Raw genomic sequence first — 9,007 nt, 5'->3', positions numbered from 1 at the left:
ATCCTTAAAAAAAAAGATTAAAGGCATACATGACCAGAGAGATTGTTTTTTTAAATATCAACATATTTCGTTCCTTTTCAGTTGGGCCTAATTAATTATGTTCCTGGTTAAGAATAATATATTGTCTTATATTGTCACAAGATGAATTCCTGGCACTGGTGAGATATGTCCAGTGGATTCTCTGAAGAAGTGACTAAAATATTAATGGACGCAGCAGGTGATGTAATAATAAGAAAATAAGTGAAACTGGTGTAAAAGGAGATAATAAACACTTATAGATTCATTATGACAACATGATAAATACATTGTTAGTTTAGAAATATGCTTCATTCTGGTAATTGAAAAGATGTATAGTACCCATACCCCTGTCTAGAAAGAGTTCACTGAACATACGTAAAACCAGACACTGTGCCAGCAACCTATCTCTGTGTACACATGTGTATATTACGAAGGAAATAGCTCCGTGCTAATGATTCTCTTAACTGGACAATTTGACTGAGAGCGGCACCGGTCGGATTAAATGGATTTTACTGTACGTGATAATATACTTTAATTTAGTACTCTCCCACATATGCAGTTTATTAGTGGATTGACTCGTGCATATGGTGAGACTACAATAAAGACATTCATATCTTAAGAGCCGACAAAGTGTGGGTAAGTGTGTTTTAAAACATATCAGTCAGTCGAGGAGTGGGGTACATGTAGGTAAGTGTGTTTTTAACGATTATCATCGAAGGAGGAGTGGGCAGGTGTGGTTGAACACATATCGATAAGGAAGGAGTGGGTATGTGTGGTTGAACACATATCGATAAGGAAGGAGCGGGCAGGTGTGGTTGAACACATATCGATAAGGAAGGAGTGGGTATGTGGGGTTGAACACATATCGATAATGGAAGGAGTGGGTATGTGGGGTTGAACACATATCGATGAGGAAGGAGTGGGTATGTGGGGTTGAACACATATCGATAAGGAAGGAGTGGGTATGTGGGTTTGAACACATATCGATAAGGAAGGAGTGGGTATGTGGGGTTGAACACATATCGATAAGGAAGGAGTGGGTATGTGGGGTTGAACACATATCGATAATGGAAGGAGTGGGTAAGTGTGGTTGAACACATATCGATAATGGAAGGAGTGGGTATGTGGGGTTGAACACATATCGATGAGGAAGGAGTGGGTATGTGGGGTTGAACACATATCGATAATGGAAGGATTTGGTAAGTGTGGTTGAACACATATCGATAATGGAAGGAGTGGGTAAGTGTGGTTGAACACATATCGATGAGGAAGGAGTGGGTATGTGGGGTTGAACACATATCGATAATGGAAGGAGTGGGTAAGTGTGGTTGAACACATATCGATGAGGAAGGAGTGGGTATGTGGGGTTGAACACATATCGATAAGGAAGGAGCGGGCAGGTGTGGTTGAACACATATCGATAAGGAAGGAGTGGGTATGTGGGGTTGAACACATATCGATAATGGAAGGAGTGGGTATGTGGGGTTGAACACATATCGATGAGGAAGGAGTGGGTATGTGGGGTTGAACACATATCGATAAGGAAGGAGTGGGTATGTGGGTTTGAACACATATCGATAAGGAAGGAGTGGGTATGTGGGGTTGAACACATATCGATAAGGAAGGAGTGGGTATGTGGGGTTGAACACATATCGATAATGGAAGGAGTGGGTAAGTGTGGTTGAACACATATCGATAATGGAAGGAGTGGGTATGTGGGGTTGAACACATATCGATGAGGAAGGAGTGGGTATGTGGGGTTGAACACATATCGATAATGGAAGGATTTGGTAAGTGTGGTTGAACACATATCGATAATGGAAGGAGTGGGTAAGTGTGGTTGAACACATATCGATGAGGAAGGAGTGGGTATGTGGGGTTGAACACATATCGATAATGGAAGGAGTGGGTAAGTGTGGTTGAACACATATCGATGAGGAAGGAGTGGGTATGTGGGGTTGAACACATATCGATAATGGAAGGAGTGGGTATGTGGGGTTGAACACATATCGATAAGGAAGGAGTGGGTATGTGGGGTTGAACACATATCGCTAATGGAAGGAGTGGGTAAGTGTGGTTGAACACATATCGATAATGGAAGGAGTGGGTATGTGGCGTTGAACACATATCGATAAGGAAGGAGTGGGGTATGTGGGGTTGAACACATATCGATAATGGAAGGAATGGGTAAGTGTGGTTGAACACATATCGATAAGGAAGGAGTGGGTATGTGGGGTTGAACACATATCGATAATGGAAGGAGTGGGTAAGTGTGGTTGAACACATCGATAAGGAAGGAGTGGGTATGTGGGGTTGAACACATATCGATAATGGAAGGAGTGGGTAAGTGTGGTTGAACACATATCGATGAGGAAGGAGTGGGTATGTGGGGTTGAACACATATCGATAATGGAAGGAGTGGGTAAGTGTGGTTGAACACATATCGATGAGGAAGGAGTGGGTATGTGTGGTTGAACACATATCGATAATGGAAGGAGTGGGTAAGTGTGGTTGAACACATATCGATGAGGAAGGAGTGGGTATGTGTGGTTGAACACATATCGATAATGGAAGGAGTGGGTAAGTGTGGTTGAACACAAATCGATAAGGAAGGAGTGGGTATGTGGGGTTGAACACATATCGATAATGGAAGGAGTGGGTAAGTGTGGTTGAACACATATCGATGAGGAAGATGTGGGTATGTGGGGTTGAACACATATCGATAATGGAAGGAGTGGGTATGTGTGGTTGAACACATATCGATGAGGAAGGAGTGGGTATGTGTGGTTGAACACATATCGATAATGGAAGGAGTGGGTAAGTGTGGTTGAACACATATCGATGAGGAAGGAGTGGGTATGTGGGGTTGAACACATATCGATAATGGAAGGAGTGGGTAAGTGTGGTTGAACACAAATCGATAAGGAAGGAGTGGGTATGTGGGGTTGAACACATATCGATAATGGAAGGAGTGGGTAAGTGTGGTTGAACACATATCGATGAGGAAGATGTGGGTATGTGGGGTTGAACACATATCGATAATGGAAGGAGTGGGTAAGTGTGGTTGAACACATATCGATGAGGAAGGAGTGGGTATGTGGGGTTGAACACATATCGATAATGGAAGGAGTGGGTATGTGGGGTTGAACACATATCGATAAGGAAGCAGTGGGTATGTGGGGTTGAACACATATCGATAATGGAAGGAGTGGGTAAGTGTGGTTGAACACATATCGATGAGGAAGGAGTGGGTATGTGGGGTTGAACACATATCGATAAGGAAGGAGTGGGTATGTGGGGTTGAACACATATCGATGAGGAAGGAGTGGGTATGTGGGGTTGAACACATATCGATAATGGAAGGAGTGGGTAAGTGTGGTTGAACACATATCGATAATGGAAGGAGTGGGTATTTAGGGTTGAACACATATTGATAAGGAAGGAGTGGGTATGTGGGGTTAAACACATATCGATGAGGAAGGAGTGGGTATGTGGGGTTGAACACATATCGATGAGGAAGGAGTGGGTATGTGGGGTTGAACACATATCGATAATGGAAGGAGTGGGTAAGTGTGGTTGAACACATATATTAGAGTGAGGAGTGGATAAGTGTGGTCGAACACATATATTAGAGTGACAAGTGGGTAAGTGTGGTTAAACACATATATTAGAGTGAGAAGTGGGTAATTGTGGTTGAACACATATTATAGAGTGAGGAGTGGATAAGGGTGATTGAACACCTATATCAGAGTGAGAAGTGGGTTAGTGTGGTTAAACACATATATCAGAGTGAGGCGTGGCTAAGTGTGGTTGAACACATATATCAGAGTGAGGCGTGGGTTAGTGTGGTTGGACACATATATCAGAGTGAGGAGTAGGTTAGTGTGGTTGAACACATATATTAGAGAGAGGCGTGGCTAAGTGTGGTTGAACACATATATCAGAGTAAGGAGTAGGTTAGTGTGGTTGAACACATATATCAGAGTGAGGAGTAGGTTAGTGTGGTTGAACACATATATCAGAGTGAGGAGTAGGTTAGTGTGGTTGAACACATATATCAGAGTGAGGAGTAGGTTAGTGTGGTTGAACACATATATCAGAGTGAGGAGTAGGTTAGTGTGGTTGAACACATATATCAGAGTGAGGAGTAGGTTAGTGTGGTTGAAAACATATATCAGAGTGAGGCGAGGGGAGGTGTGGTTGAACACATATATTAGAGTGAGGAGTAGGTTAGTGTGGTTGAACACATATATTAGAGTGAGGAGTAGGTAAGTGTGGTTGAACACATATATTAGGGTGAGGAGTGGGTAAGTGTGGTTGAACACATATATTAGCGTGAGGAGTAGGTTAGTGTGGTTGAACACATATATTAGAGTGAGGGATAGGTTAGTGTGGTTGAACACACATATTAGAGTGAGGGATAGGTTAGTGTGGTTGAACACATATATTAGAGTAAGGAGTTGGTAAGTGTGGTTGAACACATATATTAGAGGGAGGAGTGGAGAAGTGTGGTCGAACACATATAATAGAGTGACAAGTGGGTAAGTGTGGTTAAACACATATATTAGAGTGAGAAGTGGGTAAGTGTGGTTGACCACATATATTAGAGTGAGGAGTGGATAAGGGTGATTGAACACCTATATCAGCGTGAGAAGTAGGTTAGTGTGGTTAAACACATATCAGAGTGAGGCGTAGCTAAGTGTGGTTGAACACATATATTAGAGTGAGAAGTGGGTTAGTGTGGTTGAACACATATACTTGAGTAAGGAGTGGGTTAGTGTGGTTGAACACATATATAAGAGTAAGGAGTACACATGTAGGTTAGTGTGGTTGAACACATATATCAGACCGAGGATTTGCTTAGTGTGGTTGAACACATATATTAGAGTGAGATGTAGGTTAGTGTGGTGGAACACATATATTAGAGTTAGAAGTATGTTAGTGTGGTTGAACACCGATATCGGAGTGAGGGGTAGGTTTGTGTGGTTGAACACATATATCAGACCGAGGATTTGCTTAGTGTGGTTGAACACATGTATTAGAGTGAGATGTAGGTTAGTGTGGTTGAACACATATATTAGAGTTAGAAGTATGTTAGTGTGGTTGAACACCGATATCGGAGTGAGGGGTAGGTTTGTGTGGTTGAACAAATATATCAGAGTGAGGAGTGGTTTAGTGTGGTTGAACACATATATCAGAGTGAGGAGTGGGTTAGTGTGGTTAAACAGATATATCAGAGTGAGGAGTTGATTAGTGTGGTTGAACACACATATCAGAATGAGGAGTAGGTTTGTGTGGTTGAACACATAAATTAGAGTGAGGAGTGGATAAGTGTGGTTGAACACATATATTTGAGTGAGGAGCGGATAAGTGTGGGTGAACACATATATTAGAGTGAGAAGTGGGTAAGTGTGGGTGAACACATATATTAGAGTGACAAGTGGGTAAGTGTGGGTGAACACATATATTAGAGTGAGGAGTGGGTAAGTGTGGTTGAACACATATATTAGAGTGAAAAGTGGGTAAGTGTGGTTGAACACACACATTAGAGTGAGGAGCGGATAAGTGTGGTTGAATACATATATGAGAGTGACAAGTGGGTAAGTGTGGTTGAACTCATATATTAGAGTGAGGAGTGGGTAAGTGTGGTTGAACACATATATTAGAGTGAAAAGTGGGTAAGTGTGGTTGAACACACACATTAGAGTGAGGAGTGGATAAGTGTGGTTGAACACATATATCAGAGTAAGGAGTGGATAAGTGTGGTTGAACACATATATTAGCGTGAGAAGTGGGTAAGTGTGGTTGAACACATATATTAGAGTGAGGAGTGGATAAGTGTGGTTGAACACATATATTAGAGTGACAAGTTGGTAAGTGTGGTTGAACACATATGTTAGAGTGAGAAGTGGGTAAGTGTGGTTGAACACATATATTAGAGAGAGGCGTGGCTAAGTGTGGTTGAACACATATATTAGAGTGAGGAGTAGGTTAGTGTGGTTGAACACATATATTAGAGTGAGGAGTAGGTTAGTGTGGTTGAACACATATATTAGAGTGAGAAGTGGGTTAGTGTGGTTGAACACATATATTAGAGTGAGGAGTGGGTTAGTGTGGTTGAACACACATATTAGATCGACAAGTGGGTAAGTGTGGTTAAACACATATATTAGAGTGAGGAGTGGGTAAGTGTGGTTGAACACATATATCAGAGTGAGGCGTTGGTTAGTGTGGTTGAACACATATATCAGAGTGAGGCGTGGGTTAGTGTGGTTGAACACATATATTAGAGTGAGGAGTAGGTTAGTGTGGTTGAACACATATATCAGAGTGAGGCGTGGGTTAGTGTGGTTGAACACATATATTAGAGTGGGGCGTGGGTAAGTGTGGTTGAACACATATGTTAGAGTGAGGCGTGGGTTAATATGGTTGAACACATGTCATTAAAGGAGAAGAGAGTAATTGTGTTATAGCACATACCAGTCAGGGAGGACCGAGTAAGTGTGGTTGAACACATATACAGGCATAGGTGTCCTCAGTGGCGTCCTATTGTAGGTTCAAATTCTATTTTGCCATGACTATGAACCTTTATTTGTCTTCGCCCTAACTTTGCTCGATAGTTTTCCTACTGAGGTACACGTGTAGGTCTCATTTCCTTTCCTTCCTCGGGTGTTTCATTCATATCATTTCATGGACTCGGCTTTCGGTATATGTTATTAATTATTCTCTGGCGTCGATGTTTTGAATTTCCACAAACAGTAGACACATCGTGATATGACCGACACATCGGCGTAAGACAAAACTCATTCCAACACCATTAATTCAAGCCAGATCTTTACAGTATATCTGCTTTCCGGGACTGAGGGATATTTGGCGATTCCATCAAATAACTGTTGGCAAGTGTCGGATGTAAATCAACCTGAGAGGGCCTAAAGCGGGATACGTGATAAGATTGTAACACGGGTTATAGTTGTTTTTGTACAAACCAAGTTGGCAATTGGCAACCACACGATTGGTTATATTAGTTGATTTTAAAAATTCATTTTTAATTATTTGAAAAACTTCAGGCTTAAAAACAAAATTCCAGCGAGAGAGAGAGGTATTGTTTTACTTAATCATTCATGAAACAACATTTTTATTTCTGTTATGTCAACTTTTCAAATGAAATTGTGAGGGGTGAAGCAATAATTCTATATGAGAAGACGAAGTGAATATATCATTCAGAAAAGCCCCAAACCACTGATTCATGCTGCAATCAAAATGAAATATGTGACATAATACTGGGCATATCCAACAGTCCTGTCTCTACGTACGCACGATCTGTTCGTCACATGTCCAAAACTGACCAATCAAAGACTGAGGAAGTCCAACACTACCACACCCGTCTTTAAGGGAAAAATAATACTGTCATCATTAAAACAAACAAACAACAATATAAGAGTGGTTGACATTATAATTACTACCTAGGATGGGAACGTTGACTCTTGTAAGTCCCGGATCATTTACGTGTCCAGATGTGATACTTTGCAATGAACTACCTTTCTCGAAGCTAAGCTAGTTTTATACCGACAATGACACCGCCCTGTCTGGGTAATATTTCAACAGTATTAACTCGGGCATTTAAAACAACTGAAGTGTTGCATGGTTAAAAGCAAAACTTACTGATATTATGTTCCTTGTCATTATTCACTATTATGTCTTTTTCTTCTCATATGTTTTAAAGATTCAATATTGGATTGACGATGGACCCTATAATATTTAATTTCTACCTAGAATCTTTTGTTCTCTTAAACAAATTAACTCCATTTCTCACTGGAGGTGTACATCAACGTGAGTAATTAAGGGTGTGACTCTTTTGCTGAATGGTTTGTTGTGTACTCATAATATTGATCACTCCAACAAATCATCGCCATCAGATAACGACGTCGTGATAAATCCTCATGTCCCGTAAACAATCTGATGATGAATTACAGTTTAGGTACGTGGAGTTAGCCAAACCCAAACAGCTTTTACTGAAGATATTTTTAAATAGATTTGCCGTTTGATTTTGGGGAATTATAAAATGATATCCATACGCTTATAAATGCCTTTTTATGTCGTTATTTTCATATACATGATATATTTTTACTGCATTGAATGCCTCGGCAAAACATTAAAAACAGTTCATGGAAGACAAGTAGAGGACATTTCCAATTTCATTCATCAGAAACCAAAATGATGCAATGAATGCAATTCCCTAGTATTAATTGTACTCGATGTTCCCGTGTTTGTTCAGGTGGAGATTTGACTTGCCTTTGCATGTGTTTGTAACAGGTGCCACCTGTAGGGCAGAATACCCTTATCTTTTCGCGAACACCAGATATCATCATTAGTTGATAGTGGTTTTTATCATCCAAACCAGGCTCCCACAGGATATATCGCTTGGATGAGATCAAGCGATAAATACACTGTACATCCAGCATTCAGCTGCCTCCAGTCTTAATCCATTAAATTTTTAATCTTATCCTCTTCAAATGATTAATGACTCTTTTTTAGCAATTTATCATTGAAATGTTTATGATCATTCACACGCGTTTACAATGTGACAAAAACACATGTTTCAACAAGCACTTTACAGTATGGAAGTGCCCATTCTAAAAAAAACTTTCATGGTTGATTACATTTTTATAAATCCTACTCTTCAATCCAACTCAATGTTTAGATGGAGGCATAATTTTATTACTTAATTTACGAGTTACTTTCAAAACTATAGAGCTAGATTGTACAGATAAAACACAAAACAATTATTGCTAATATGTTTTTTGAAAAATGTATAACAATTTAATTGAATTTTTTTTTGTTATTGTGTAACTGATGCATCCATTCCTAAATAAAAGCGACAAAATCCATTCCCATTAACCATAAGAATTATGAATAAGAACTAAAAAGTCCATTGTGCGATTCCGATATATCATAAGAAAGGTAACGATATGGCTGAAATATTGCCTAC

The sequence above is a fragment of the Haliotis rufescens genome, unplaced genomic scaffold (genome assembly GCF_023055435.1).
Source record: "Haliotis rufescens isolate VD_foot unplaced genomic scaffold, xgHalRufe1.0.p SCAF_2, whole genome shotgun sequence".
Taxonomy (NCBI): Eukaryota; Metazoa; Mollusca; class Gastropoda; order Lepetellida; family Haliotidae; genus Haliotis; species Haliotis rufescens.
This window is presented reverse-complemented; position numbering follows the sequence as displayed.